The sequence below is a fragment of the Cyprinus carpio genome, chromosome A5 (assembly GCF_018340385.1).
Source record: "Cyprinus carpio isolate SPL01 chromosome A5, ASM1834038v1, whole genome shotgun sequence".
In the NCBI taxonomy this organism is placed as follows: Eukaryota; Metazoa; Chordata; class Actinopteri; order Cypriniformes; family Cyprinidae; genus Cyprinus; species Cyprinus carpio.
Window position 1 is genome coordinate 16,859,383 of NC_056576.1, and position 17,006 is coordinate 16,876,388.

Consider the following 17,006-nt stretch of genomic DNA (forward strand, 5'->3'; position numbering starts at 1 on the left):
ATATGACAGTCAGTAAATGATGAAAGACTTTATTTTTGGGTAAACTGTTCCTTTACATCACCAAAAACTAATAAAAAAATATCTATAACTAGCTTGAACACAAATGTCTTTTAACCTTAAGCTTCTCAAAAGATTGACAACGAGCCAAGTTCTGTGTTTCTAAATCTATCTATTCTATATAATTAAGAGTATAGAGTATACACTGGATTCCTGAGTTCACCTGCCTGTATGTGTAAGAGAGAATATATATGTGTGTGTGCATTGACACTCTCGCAGTGGGCTTGTCTGACAGGAGTGCTTACTCATTAGGCACTAACAGTAGCAGAAGCTCTAGTGATGCTCTCTGGGAAACAGAAGGCCGATTCTCAGAACACCGCTCAATGCCAGCGGCAGCCAATGAGCCCAGAGAACAGTTAATCTAGAGTATCCAGAAACTTGCCTGAGCTAAAGAAACACAACAAACATAAAGTCAGAAAAAAATTAAGTAAAAATCTCACTGATGCAGCTGCATTACACTAAAGCAGATTGGTATTGATAGTTTAGCTAGTTTACCTCAAGGCTACACTTACACTTTTTTCAGCAACACCTTATAATAGCTTTCATTAATAAGCGAGAGACAAGATCAACAATATCTGTAGCTCATGAAGATTTTAATATTAATATAAGCATATATGAGTGTATATCTCGTTAAAATATTAATTGTTTGACTGATTACATTATCAACCATTATCAAATTACATTATCACCATAACAATTTGAATGAAAATTTGATTTTAAAAATGTTTTCAGAACATTTCCTTTTATCATTATTTCTAATTAATTTTAAATAATAACTTTGTATATTTTTTAATCCAAAAACTCAGATTTGTTAACTAATGATTTGTAAAACATTATGTTGTTACAGAACCAGTAAAGAATATTATAAAAGCCATTATAAATGTAACCCTTCACTGATTTGACTCTTTATGGTTTTCCTCTCATGACCCATGTATAATATTTTCATGTATAATTTTCATCTGTTAAACTGCAAGATTCACTGTGAAGGACTCTGGTCAGCAAGACTAGTTTGGCTGTCTGGCATCATGCAAGAGCAGTGTGCTGGGACAGAGGAGGAGACGAGATTTGAACAGAGAGTAAATTAACTCACGGTGAATGAGAGCTGGAGTTGGAGGAGCTGCATGAAAGAGCACCAGGATTTGGCCTTATAAAACTGCATATGCCAAAAACAAAAACCATGAGAAGGGAAAGAAATAGTTTGGTGGGGGCGGAGTCAGTGGCAGGGACTGTAGCTGTCAATCACTCTGACACTAACTCCACCCAACTCAATGGGAAGTACATATCAACAATAATGTGACTTCAAAACAGAATTTAAAACAAAACAGGTGAAAAAGGCATCACAATATCAGGAAAGACATTCAAATTGCAGGTGCATTAAAATGGATTAAATTAATGAATCAAATGATATTATATTACACTAAATTAGTCATTATAATATTCTATTAAAGTGCCCCTATTATGCCATTTCCAATATTGCCTATCATGCAGTGTGTAATGTAGCTGTATGTGAATGTAAACGATCTGCAAAGTTGTCTCTCTAGAGCGACTAACGACTACGACTCTCTAGAGCCTAAACGAGTTGTTAGTAGTTCGAATCCCACTTCCGTGACGGCTACACGTTATGGGCATAGACTGTATAAAAACATGGACGTAGTCTGTGACGTCACCCATAGGTTTCCGAAGATCGTTTTTGAAGCTCAAAGTGGGCAGAGACGGCCATCGCCATCTTTGCAGCGTGTCACCGTGTGTCACTCTCGGATAATCAAAAATGGGCAAAGAGGTGGGAGCTGGTTGCTGAAGCCATGCCCACCTAGCTTGACAGTGGTGACAGCAGCTGCAATCCACCTTTCACTCAAGTGGCCACGCCCTTAATTATGCAGAAAGGGCAAAATTAGCTATATAGACCAAAACTACTTTTTGTACCAGGCTCTAAACATATATTTTTTTCTGCTATAAAGTTGGCCATTTTAACATGGGGAGTCTATGGGACTAACTCTCTTTTGAAGAAAGCCTCTAGTGGCCAGTCGATGAATTGCAGTTTTAGTCACTTCCCTGTTGGTTTCACGAGAGAGACCAGTAGGTTGAAGCTTGGTCACGGGGTAACATATTTGCATAATGCGTGCCTATGTTCTACGTTGACCAGCCGCGAACAAATTGACCCCGCCCATAAACACGTCATTCTACTGACGACTGCTTCTCTAATCTCTGGGAGTTCAATGCGGGATTCACAAAGTGCTTGCTGTTGAAAGATGGATCAGTCTCCTGTTTATTTGGACCAGCTGCTCCACTGAATCACAACCTGTAAGTATGATAAATAACAGATTTTTAAAATGTATATTTTCTATAGAGCATTTAAAATACAGAACTATTGAAATAGGCATATCGTTTCCAACACCACTGTACGTCGTAGACAAATCACAACAGACTACGCCTTCTGACCAATCAGAGCAGAGCAGGCTCACGGAAAGGAGGGGTTTAGAGAGCCTGAATCTTTGAACTGCTTCAAACAAATCATTTGAGAATCGCTGGAAAATGAGGTGATATTAAATGCATATTTTGCATACGAAAGCATTTTTGGACCTAGCATGCATGTAATCCTATGGTAGGATACTCCCAAAACAATATTAGGAACCACAAAAATGGCATAATAGGGGCACTTTAAATAATTCAATAAATGGACTTTTGAACACTGGAAAAAAATGTCTCTCATAATAAAAAATTACAAATAAATAAATAAATCAATGTGTTAACTCAATATAAGCATTATAAAAATCATTCAGAATTTCTACAAGACTTTGAGGGGGAAAAAATACAAAAAAGTCCAGGGCCATAACCACATTGAAAGGAACATTACCCCAATATTCAGAATTGTGGTTGATCAAATATGGCTGGTTTCAAATTAGGTTTTTAATTCATAATTGGCTTTAATTCATTGGATTGCCACAATAACTGTCTTTAGCAACAGTTAAACAACCAATTTAGGTTAAAATGCAAATAACAATCAGATTTTGATGGCATGATTAATTTCATTCATCATTCATTCGCTACATATATTTTCCAATGTACATTAATTGGTGTCTAACAACAAATCTTGTCAAACACAGACTGATTTTTCAGTTGGCCTCAGCAGGAAAGCATAAAAAAATCTGTAGATTCCCACACAGCCTGGCTGAATCAAGTATACATGTCATTTTAGAGTAAAGACGATTATGGGTGCAGAACCAACTGCAAAAAGAACATAAGAATCCATAAGGAGACATACTGAGGACCAAATAAAAGTGACAACAGTAAAATAACAAAAAACCAACACCCAGAAATGTGCTTACAGAGACAAACAGAAATATGATTCTTGGGACACATAAAAAAGCAATGAGAGGACATGATGGGGTGATGAATAGGAGTTTCGGAGGGTTAGTTAAAGGGGAGGGCAGTACCCTGACTTCAGGTTTAATGCCCCCTGACTTACGCTGTGATGGAAATGTTAGCGGCCGACATGGGGCTGACCTCCTTTACCTCCTTGGCTTTCTGCAGTGCCAGTTTCTTACTGATGGCCTCCTCCTGCTCCTCCTCATCCTGAGAGAGAGTAAGACAGAGAAACAGAGAATGACAGACAAGTATAAATTTGCATCCAATGGCAAGCACCGCAAGCATCAACAAATCAAGATAGTGATGTCCCAGAAGCCTTACAGCCCTATACTGTTGTTACCATCTTCATGTAAGGCTATAAATCCCATAACAGACTGAAAGCTTCATTACCTTGAGTTATTGACCGGGGCAAACATTAGTTAGATCAAAAGAGCCCTTCCAGACAGTCTCATGAAACTAATAAAACTGTCAGAGCATGGAGACAGGATCACACATTCGGTAATACACAAATGTGAGACTCATGTGTTGTGTACGCAGGAACTGTAGAACTGTGTGACAGTGATTGGCCATGTATGTACATATTTTTGCCATACGTCCTTATCATGCCCAACCAACCTTGGTGAGTTCTTGTGCATTGGCAAGATTATCCACAGCGATGGCCAAAAAGACATTGAGGAGAGTGTCTGATCAAATGTGCTTTAAGGAATTTGGTTAAAATTGGTCATCTAATAAAACTGTCAAACAAGTCATGTTGTCAATTTTTTTATGCAGTCTTTTAACACACACTAAAAGTTTGGGATCAGGACGATTTGTTGTAAAGAAATTAATAGTTTTTCGGCACAGATTAATTAAATTGATAACATTTATAATGTTCTAAAAGATTTCAAATAATGCTGCTCTGTTCTTCTTTTGAGCACCAAATTATTATTAGAATGATTTCTAATCGATCATGAGACCCTGCAGACTGGAACAACGGCTGCTGATAATTCAGCTTTGCCATCACTTGAATAAATTACATTTTAAAATATATTCAAATGTATTAAAATAGAAAAATAAACAAAAATATTATTAAATATTTAGTAGTTTGCATTCTTTGTGTGGTAGAATTTAATTATCAGTGAAGCCAAGGTAGTATGAAATATCACCTATGAGTCAAACAGTTATTTGTACAAAAATAAATGCTGAAGAAAAGCAGGTCAGCAGCAAAAACAACTTTATACCTATAATTGCATAAAGTGTGGGAGAATTTTTTAAATTATTTATTTACTTGTTTCATTTTTAAGTGTTAGCATTTTCTGTGCTTTCTGAAATACAGATGATATGTTTTTTGCAGCATTAGTGAATTAGTGTGTTGAAGATGTTTCTGTATTTTTTGTTTTTTTTGTTTTTTTGGTTTATTATTGAGGGCTTTATAGTTTACAATGAGTGCCATTAATGAAACTAATATTTGCGCATTTTAATTGATTCAATTAAAAAGCATGACTGTTACGACAGTCCTATGTTATATATAAAGGATACAGTTTCCAAACAGTGTGAGCACAATGAAGTACACGGAGCAGAACATTCCCCGGTGCACTCCTCCCTGGGATTCAATTCCATGATACATCACAGCATTCCAGTCCTCTCCTGTCAGAATCTTATGAGATAAAATACATTATGGAAATATTAAAAATATCAAATGAGAGCATTCAGACACATATCACCAGATGGTCAATACCTGAAACACTGTCAGAATAGCAGCTGGGAATGTGTCAAAGTTGGTTGTCGGGGTCTCATCTTCAAAATTAAACCTAGAAGAGAGATGATGAGCTGTGAATCATTTTCTTGGAAGAGTCTCATGTGTATGCTTAAGAGACGGCTTTGCTCTAATTTCAAAATCTTTCTTTTTTTTCAGTCTGTTTGCTCACAAACAGCAAAAACGGTACTGATATGTTCCGATAATAATGTTTCTTTTCATCTGCATATAAAAGCTGAGCTGAATCTTCCTCTCTGCATCTCTAGAACTAATAACAAAAACATAATAAATAAGCTTTCTTATTTCACAATTCTCTTCCATATACACTCTCAGGGGCTCTGTAGGGGCCTCACTACTAGACAATGTGGAGAAGTGCTTAAAAAGAGAAAAGAAACATTCCGTAATTCTGGAAAATAAAAGTGATTCCTTTCTTTGCCCAATCACTGTTACTCGATTCACTGGAAGAAAATAGCACAAAAACAATATAATGCGAGAAAACTGAAGCTACTGGTGATTATAAATAAGTGATATATAAAATTGATTTTATATAACTTGGGTAAATTCATATGTTTGTACAACTTTAATAGGGATGATAAAAATATGACCTGCTAGAAGCCCCAACAATGAAATCTCATTGGTTCAAAATCCATGTAGCTCCATAATATTCATCAATCGTGTTTTGATCAGCTCTGATTGTTTCATCATGCAGCATTTTCATATAAAGTGAGGAAAAATAAATTACTTATTACATAGGGTTCCACCTGGTTAGCAAACAGCATTTTATGTGTAATTTATATCAAGTTCATATTTATTAAAAATATATATTAAACAAAGATTCTGAGTGAGTATTTTATCTGGTCTGACTATTTTCTGTAGCTCTGCTCTCTGATGTGCTTGACAACCAAACGTATGAAATCGCCTCTCTCATTCAACCCAAAAATGACTGCATGGATCAGACAGTCAGTTTATCACGTCCATCTACCGTCTTAAATATTAATGTGCTATGGAGCTGAAATCCAGTACCAGAGAAGCACAAAAGCAATTTCTCATTTCACTAAGCACAGATCTGGAAAGACTTCACTGCCAACAGTTGGGAATAGTCTCTCCTGCAATAACATTTCAATAACATTTTCTCATTTCGCACCAACTATTTGTTTATCTGGCACTCTTCTTATTACAGTAGATCACATGACAGCGTGTTTGTGCATCTAAGCTGATATTTTCCTCATGGGAAGCGTGTGTAGAGGCAATTCCTCTGTTGCAGCGTATGATTAATAATTCATAGAACAGAGAAATGAAAACTTGCGCCGTCTGGATCAGCTCAGTCATGTTTGTTAACATGTGGCTGAGGGGTAAATGAAACAACAGGGCTTGGAAGAGTCATGGCTGCTTATGCAGAGAGGAACGTAAACGATACAGGTTTTTTTTTTTTTTTCACGTCAAGAGATGATGCATTTTCAGTCCAAAGGACATTGCACAAGTGCTCTTAAAAGTAAAGGGCCTACATTGAGTGGTTCTCAACTTGTTCTCAAATTAAATATTTAAGAAATACTTATTTAAGAAAGAAAAATGCTTCATATACGTTTTGTATTTATTAAATAAATAGATATTAACTTATAACCATGGTTTGTGCTGTCCAGAATTTATTTGCACAGTAAATTATTGGCTAATCAGTGCATGAAATCAATTAGAATTAGAAACCAAACACTCAAACTTTCAAAAACGAACCCCGGTTATCTGACCTCTAATCATCAAATATACTTTATGGTTATATAAATTTTTCTTTTTTTTTTTTTGGGGGGGACTGTGTAGGCTTGTCCACTGTAAAACCTTAAGCAAACAATGGCATGACCATGGACTGGATGACATGTGAGTGTAACCCTCAGCCTTATACTTACTGTCCTCCGAAGAGCTGCATTCCTAGCAGAGCAAACACTACAATGAAGAGAAACAGCAGGAACAGAAGACTGATGATGGACTTCATTGAGTTGAGCAGAGACACCACCAGATTGCGTAACGAGTTCCAATACCTGCCAAAGCATTTCATGATAAATTAGTTTAGGGAAAGAAATATACCTTGATTTGTGGTATGATATATACATACATAAACACAGATTGTTGAACTACTGAGAATTAATACATGCCTCAATTGTGTTAACACAGCCATGCCATGAATTTGAGCACTTGTTACACCTTGGGTCTATTAAATATGCTTTTTTTATTCAATCATAATTCAGTGGTCAAAGTCAATTATTCCACTTGAACCACTAATGACAAAAATATTTTTTTTTTCTTGTCATTGTTATCAAATTTCTTGTCTAGTGTCTTTTAAAACTTAATTTGAAACAGTCAACAAATCAGAATCAAGCATTTAACTATTTCATGATATAAAAATGATAATTTAGGACAATAAACTACAGATGAACAGGCAGTTTTGATCTCTTACTTGGTAACCTTGAATATCCTCAGCAAACGTAATGCTCGCAACACACTAATGCCAAAAGAGGCTCCTGGTTTTACTGCTGCCCAAATCACCTCAAAAATGCTACCCACAATCACCTAAACACACCAAAGAGAGAATACAAACACACCAGGCACAATTTATTTTTGAAAACAAAGCTCATTTCCAACATCTTGTCATTTCTAATCATATCATTGGTCAAAATGTCTTGCAGCTGCTGTCTTTGAGGGGGGATCAGTAGGACAACATGCATTCCTCTGTTTCTTATAAGGCAGAACCTCTGGCATTAACTGGAAAAGGGACATGTATTGTTGTTGGTCGCGCATATCATTTGTATCTGACGGCACGTTACTCACCCCAAAGTCAAAGCAGTTAAATGAGGAGTGAAAGTATGTCCTGGGCCCGAGGCCATACATCTTCAGACTCATCTCTATTAGAAACAGACCAAGGAATACAAACTCCGCCAAATCTGTATACACAAAAAAGCATTTATCAATGAACTTTGTCAGTTACATCACCTATCATCAGTCCTGTCAAGTCGTGGCAGTAGTGAAAGATGTAATAACCTACTGACAAAGACACAGATTTTGACACTTTCTATGTACAGTATCATTCAAATTTTTTACATTTATTTTAGAAAAAATCAATGCTGCATTTATTTGATCAAAAACACAGTAAAAGCAGTAGTATTGTGAAATATTATTGCATTTTATGTAAATATTATTTACAATTACAACTGTTTTCTATTTTAATGCATTTTAAAAAAAAAAATTTTTCTGGTGATGACAAAGTTTAATTTTCACCAGCCATTAGTCCAGTCTTTAGTGTCACATGATCCTAATATGCTGATTTGGTGTTTTTTGCAACAAAGTCTTTACTGTCACTTTTGATCAATTCAATGCATCCTTGCTTAATTATTTGTAATTAACTTCATTAACTGATCAGTGTATAATGTATTTAATTTAATTACATTTTTATTCTAAAGACTCTTCTTTTTAACTTAAGAAACATAGCAGTCACAACAACAAGGGAGTTTTAATTAAAACTAAAATTCAGATGCTATAAACTAAAGCTTGACTTTGAATCAAATCATAAGATAAGTTTTAAAATTAATAATGCAAATACAAGGAGCATAGTATTTAAAAGCACTTGTTTTGCATTGATTTTTTGAGGGTTTGTAAATTACTCCCAGTGCACCTAAGCCATGTTCAAATATAGTTCACATAAACCTGTGATCCTCCAGAGAGCTGTAGTGATGTTTTAAAGATGTGGTTCACTTACACAGTGCATATGTGAGCCAGTTGGGCTGGTCGTAGTGAACTATAGCCACACACAGTGTGTTCAGTCCCACTATACACAGAACAGTCCAGTAGAAGCTCTGGGCCTTCACCATACGGCGGATGAAGAAGCGAAACCTCTTCTCTTTTCTGCGGAAGTATGATGAGCTCTCATTCTTGCTGCTCTTGCTTGTACGGGTGAATGGAGAGCCCTGGGGAGCTGCAGAGAGAGAGACTGTTTCAGACGTTCACAACAGCTCACAGATGATGGAGGGGAGAAGAGAGGAGGAGGATTCAACATGCATTCTGAATTGTTCATGTTTTCTTTATCCATCTTTCCACTCTCTCTCTCTCAATCTCCTTCTATTTTGGTTATGATTCTCTGTTTTTGTTACATGTAAAAAAAAAACCATCCCCAAAACCATCACAGATGTAAGTTTTATAACACTTTTTTAATCTGCTTTTTTATTTTCTTTGCTGATTTTGGGAGGAAATCTACCATGAGGTCAAAGGTCACAGGCGTAAGGCCTTGATCTTACCGACTGATGAGATGTCAGTGAAATGGTCTTCTCCTTCCTCTGCACTGATGAGGTCATTTTTGCTCTTCTTAGCTCTCTTCAATACTAAACATGTTGAAAAGCGAATAGTAATTAAACAGTAGTAGTATAATAATAATAATAAATTCATTAAGAGTATAGTAAAAATAATTGTAAAAAATATATATATTATTTATTATTAGTAGTAAGAAAGACTCAATCTCTTTTGCTCTAATAATGAATAAATACAGTATAATACTTTATTTCTCAGTGGTTACCGGGGTTGTTGCATTTCCTCTTGTACCAGGCACCATCCTCCTTCTCCTCTGCATTTTTATCTTCTTCAGCGAGTATTACTTCCTCTGAAACAAAGATATTTCACTACTTACACTATGTCTTGCATCTGAAGCCATTATTTTTATTTTGAATTAAGCATCTAAATGTATACATGACAGGCTGAAACTGTTTTGCTCTTTTGAGGTTGTTTGCCAGGGTATTGTCCCAGTATGGTTGCTAAGCTATTCTTAGTGGTTGTTCTATGTGGTTGCTAAGGTGTTCTGGGTAGTAGAACAGGTGGAGAGACAGACAAAAGCAACCACTATAAGGCTTATTGTAATCTGATGCCACACACAGTAATCAGTGCTGTCACTGAAGATCTGACAAACATCCAGCTGCAGACAGGGACAGCAGTGCACACTGTATCACCCAACACATTAACGTTTTAAACAATGAGGTGAATATCTGATCGACTATAACGGCTGAAGCAAGATACAGAAAGTCAAAGCGCCTGTAAGCAGTTAATTCCATCATGATTTTATGGAGTTAATACATCAAAGTCGGGCCACCATAGAGAAGTTTGGGAAATCACCTCTCTAAGCCAAATAAATCCCCATGGAAGAGCCTAAGTGGGCTTCTGGGGAACAAAACCGAGGATACTACATGCTGTGACAGAGCTAATTAACCTCTGCGCTGATGGAGGATCAGTAGTTTTACAAGGAACTGTGCCACCTTAAGAGAAACTACAGTATTAGGATGAGAGGTAGAATTATGAAGGACCAACAACATCAACATTTAAAGCCAAAACATTTCTTTAGGAAAACAATTTTATCTGATTTCTTCTTGTTGATGATTTGTTGTAACATGCTAAGGCTTCATATTTTTTATGTGGATCTACATGGAAAATCAAGGGATTTCTGGCTTTGTCCATTGGGTATTTCCATTAATAATAGCCATTAATTGTAAAATAGTTATTGGAAGTGTTCCACTAAGAATTATTACACTTCATACACCTTATGAAATCTAATATACATGAGGATAAACATCACATTTACATTCGGATGGTTATTAATCTACATGAAACTGTAAATTAGCCAAATTACCCATAAATTTAGCTTAAAAATTAGGTTTAATCATCTGGATTCAGTCAAATTTACTGAACTGAAACATTTGTGTGCCTGGTACTGCATGTGGAAAATCATCAAGTTTGACAGTTCAAACTATGGGTGAGAAATTTGTTCTATTATTTTATATTGCATCATAAAAGCCCATATTTCAAAAAATTGTGTTCATAATAACCATGTTCAAATTCTTGGGTCCAGCTGGATTTTTACTCTTATTCAGCAAGGATGCATTCATTTGATCAAAAGTGAGAGTAAAGACATTTATAATGTTAAAACATTTTATTTTTTATTTTTTTTTTTTGCTGTTCTTGTGTACTTCTATTCATCAAAGAACCCTGAAAAAAGTTTCCACAAAAATATTAAGCAGATTAACTGTTTTCAACACTAATAATAAGAAATTATTCTTGAACATCAAATCAACATATTAGAATGATTTCTGAATGATCATGTGACACTGAAGACTGGAGTAATGGCTGCCGAAAATTCAGCCTTGTTATCACAGGAATTAATTTAAAATATATTAAAATAGAAAATAGTTATTTTAAATTGCAATAATATTTCACAATATTGCTGTCTTTACGGTGATGTATTTAAGTGTGATCTTTTGTGATGATGAGTTGGTTATTTTAAGAGAATTTCTTTAAAAATTATTTAACAGAAACTTTTGAAAGCCATAGTGTACATTTATAACATGTTTTTTTTTCTGTTGATTTTGGCATGTTAAACTCATTTAAAAAAAAGGGGGGGGTGGGGGTCAGTTCTGAAATGTTGGTGCAGTTTCAGGGACGCAACATCACGCTGTTCACACAGTAAAAATATTGCAATCAAATTATATTGGCACTAATTTTAATACATGCATAATGTGTAAAACTTGAAAAGACTATTACTAAACTGGCCCCCGGATCAGTGAAAATCCACGAAGTTCATTTATTTATATAGCACATAAAAAAGACTATTACTAAACTGGGCCCCGGATCAGTGAAAATCCACAGTACAGGCAGTCATAAGAAGACTGAGAGTATGAACCAGCTGGTGGAGAGAGTGGAAGGCTATGTGGTTGCCATGGAGAGAGGAAGTGCTGAGCAACACACAGGCAAAGATACATCAGCTCCCATCGCGGCCGAGGAGAGATCCGGGAAGCGAGTGAAATAAACATGGGTCATGGGAGAAAAAGCACAAGGGGACAGAATACTCTGTAGGGAACAGACGAAAACCTTCTGGAGGTTGCAGTGTAGATAATTCTCAGGTTCTTGAAAAACCCATGAGTTTCTCTGATTTGAAAATGGGTTCTGTGAAGATATTACATATCAAGTGTTAATGGAGATAATGTTCATTTGAGAGACTGACCTGCCTTGCAGATCCACTCCAGGTAGCCGGTCAGCTCCCTCTCGATCTGCTGTTGTCTGCGAAGCTTCAGGAACTCCTGCCTTTTCTCCACACGCTCTCGCTCCTTTGCAAACTCCCTGTTTGGACAAATGCACATAAATACATATCCATGAACACACTGTACTGCACAGAGGCATCAGGGGAGCCCTGCTCAATGGCACAGGTCATGTGTATAAGAGCATGTGCGTATCTCATAATATAGTGATGCGTCCACAAAAGCAAATACAGCCAGTGATAAGGTAACATTTTTGGAAAACAAAAGTGAATGCACCAAATGCACCAAAATGAAACGTTAGAGAAAAAAGCAAGTACAAGGTGTGGCATCCACATTTGCAAGAGCTGTAGAAAAAATCAATGTTTTAGAATCAATAGAAAACAACAGCTAAATGTCTACAGTTTATGCCTCACTTTAAGCTGAAGTGTGCAATTTCTACTTAATTGTTCAAATTCCTTCTCCTATCCCAACTTCATATACAGAGTCAGATAGTCTTATATCTTATTCTTATATTAATTTTATATTAATTGTCAAATATAATTGCAGCGTGATGCATTAAGTAGACTAATTATTCAAGTCTATAAATCTAAATCTATGTTTGTAGACTTCAATAGATCTGCTTAAAAAGACCAGTTAATCCTTGCTTAAAATTGCCACAAATTGTAGAAATAATATGACAATATTATATATTATTATATATACTATACAATAATAATATACAGTACTGCTCAAAAGTTTGGAGTCAGGAAATTTTTTGAGTGTTTTCTGTTTTAATATATTAAACTATTATTTCTGCAATTCTAATTGATGATAGTAATGGTGCACTTTAGCTTTAAGAACACAAAATAGCTGAAATGACTCATGTAAAATGGTTGATTAACTTCCTCAAGAGATGTTACAGCCTCACAAGGAAACAGAGGTCAGTCCATTATTCTCAGTAATGCACCTACAGGGCGAGACGGTTTCTCTCATCTAATCTCTCTAACTTTCACCCCACAGCATGACAAAACTGTGTATACCTTGATTAGATATTAAGCTCATAGGTCAAAAAAGTGGTATTTACTGACAAATGGCCGTGCAATGCCTGTGAGAGGCATATTTTACCCTGACTTGGTTATTAAATGAGTCCCATTCATTTTCATCAGCATTACAGCTTTCCCTGCAATGTGATTATGTACAGTAGGAGCACTAAGGGAAAAAATGCACTGTTTGTGCCCCCTCACAACCTGCCATCTGTTATCACACCAATTAGAGGACAGCGTGATGATTGACCACCATTACTCTTTAACAGGTGCACAGAGTGTACAGAAAGGAGGTGAAAAAAAGCTATAAATGCAAAGAACAAAGAAAAGAAGAAAATAAAAGTACTGTAGGGTGGACAGAATGTAAGGGATGTAATGCTCCTGGAATGAAAATGTTACTTCATGCTCGAGAATGTGATCAGAGCAGGAAGGGAATGGGAATAGAAAAAAAAACAAAGGAGAAAAAAGACAGAAAGAAGCAAATAGCATTTTCTTGTACTCCAATAATCTTTGTATTCTTTGTAATCTTTGTCAATAATCTTTGTATTATTTACAACTATTAATGTGGTTAAAGGAATCCAAAACTATGGAACACAAAAGTCAATTTTAGTCCATAAAATAAAAGTCAATGGGATCCAAAAGCAACATCCCATTGGACCCACTGACTCTTATTGTACAGACTTTTTTTTTTTTTTTTTAGAAAAATACAGATTTGGGACAACATTAAGTGGATGAGTAAATGATGGCACAATATAAATTTTTTGGTGAACTATGCATTCAAGAACATGATGCTGCACTAGCATCCAGAACACAATGTATGCGGTTCTTCAGCATGATTCCCATTTAACAATGTGGGGAAAATCCTCTTTTCCGCTCCCTGCATTGCAGTGGCAGTGTGACAGTGAGTGTGTGACGGACGAGGAGGAATACTAACTCTGTGGCACCCTCTCTTTCTCTCTTTGACAAATATTGTGACAGCATTTTCATTTTTGGGTGAACCATTCCTTTATAAACCGTTAAAGTCCCCCAGCTGTCACTAATTTTACCCCTTAAAACTCATCTTTGATGATCAAAATAACATATTTAACGTTCCAGTCAAAATATTTTCTTCATGCCTTAAAATGGCTTGAATATAACTCTACACCCTTACTTCCTTTAACATACACAGAAACATGAATATGCAAATGAGTCCCCGCCTTCACTCAGTCGCAGCATCTCAGACTTCCTGCCCCACTTTCAGTCAGCTGAAATAGTAAATGCTACACAATGGCAAGTGGCAATACAGGAATAATCCAGCCATATATGTTTGAACCAGAGACTGAACCAAAGAAGAAGAGGAAGAGGAAATTATAAAGAGTCATCTACAAGTCAATGTATAAAAATGGTAATGCTTTTATGTATCGCTCTCTACAATGTTGAACATGTAACGTGTAACATTAACATGTAATTGATATCATTAGCCTTTGCCTTGACTACATTATCAAACAGCTAATAATTGCTAATGTTACACAAACCATGTTCCTGTTTGCCATCTAGACAGCTAACTTCTAAAAATCAACAGGGGCTGTTTCAAACCAACTAGGACTGTCTTGGGTACACTGCAGTTTTAAGGGAAAATGCTCAGCAATGGTTTTGACTGATGAATTTGCACATGGTTTGTTTTAAAGCATATTAAAAACACCAGATAGACATGTAAACATTAAAAACTTGATTTTCACTGGAGGGACTCTTTAAATATAGCCTAATCTTTATCTATTTTTCATGCTGTACATTATAATACTTTGATGCCTAAACTGAAATATGTTCGTTTTAATTTGTTCAGACAAAAATAATTTTAAGATCAACAATTTCTCAGTTAACTACAGCTGAAGCTGTGCTTCATGTATACTCTTAAAGTAAACTGGTATAATCCCTAACAGGGCTACTCATGCAGTCAAGGTCAAAAGGCCATTGTGGCGTGAGAGAGATCAAGATGAAATGGCTATGAATTGGCTTCTAGCAGGATACCTGCTGCATAACTACCCACTGCGAGGATAACACAGATGCCCACCTCTTCTCGAAACCCCCACCCCGTGGCAGTCCTCTCATCTCTCCATGAGGCCTCACAATGACCTTTTGTGTTGAAGGCAGCATGGTCAGACAGGTGAACTAACCTCCGGCCCCCGCACACAACCTTGAGAGACACAGCATGCACCATGGCAACCAGTGCATCCACTGAAGACTAAAGGTTCAAATATGAACATTTCAAACACTCTAAAGTCACCTATCGGAGTAAAAATACACTGTGACAGGCTACGGTATACTCCATCTAAAGGTTTTTAAACAGCATTTTGATAATTAATTAATACTTAATAAAGAAATTAATACTTTTAATCATCAAGAATGAATTTCATTGACAAAAAGTGACAGAAAAGACATCTAAAATGTTACAAAATATTTCTAATTCAAATTAACTATGTTCTTTAGATTGTTTTTCTGTTCATTAAATAAACCTTGAAAAGCATGGTCTCGACAATTTTCAACACACCAATAAGAAATGTTTCTTTAGTGCCAAATCAGCATATAAGCATGATTTCTGAAGGATCATGTGACACTGAAAATTGGACTAACGACTGCCATGACAGAAATACATTTTTTTTTATATATTATATTTTTTAACTAGTATACTGGTATATATTTCTGCAGGATATATATCCATTTTGTTTTTTTTTTTTTTTTTTTTACTTTTATGGACATTTCGGACATTTCCATTAATTTTCTATTTTATGGACATTTCGGTTAACTCTGAACAACACAATGCAAAAATACAGGTAAAATACCTGTTAAAAAAAAATCAATGGGGAATTTTCAATTTTGGAAAAAAAAAAAACGTGAGCATTAAAGACTTCTTTCAAAAACATAAAAAAATCATATTGACCTCAAACGGTAGTGTATTTTATAAGTATTATGATTTCAGGCAGCCTATGATCTCATACTAAAGATTACATGCAATACTTGTAATTATCAAAATACGTTATCACACTGCAGAACCATTTTAGACATAGTAGTTTTGTAGGACCTAGTTTTGTAGGTCTAAGTGAGAGAAAAAGCAACTTTACATAATAACTGCTGCAAAGTTGTTCTGGGACAATCCAGCAATGTGGAAAATTTCTAAAAAATCTTAAACCTCACTTTCTCTCAAGGAGAAGGACACAGAAGCCTGTGCCATGCCTTTATGTAACACTGTATTTTAGCCTAATTAGATGCTCCTGAGCTCCCGTCATCCTTTGCGGTCCATGGTTTGTAGACATTTCACACTTCAGAAGGAGTTTGTAGAAAGCCTTTGCAAGTGTGATAATTTGGGGGCTGCACAGCAATCTTGAATGCACAGTACTCTTCAATTAGGTTACCATGAGGACAGATACACCGTCAGAGAGCTCTCACCACACTTAAAAACAGATCGAATCCCTGCATGGATAAAACTGCACTAATATTCTGTCAATTCCATACACACAGAAACAGACGTCCTTGAATGTGCTGTACACATGAACATTTTCTGGCAATAGTAACCGTAAAAAAATTTTTATGCAAATCCTCTCAAGAATGTGTGTCTCTGAGGGCCTGTTTCACCTTTAAAGCTAAAAACAGCTTTAAATGAATACATTTCACACCGGGAGAGTAGAGACTGATAACATTACTTGAAGGTCGATGAGAGAGCATGTAAATTAAGAGAGAACAACAGAGAGGGAGAGAGGATGGGGGACTGAATGACGGAAGCCTGCAATCAGATCT

The 17,006-nt window shown here is 35.9% G+C and overlaps 1 pseudogene; it reads right to left on the reverse strand.

Annotated features, from left to right (window-relative positions):
* The window catches only part of LOC109080441, a 99,101-nt pseudogene that overhangs the window by 40,979 nt on the left and 41,116 nt on the right, over positions 1–17,006 (reverse strand).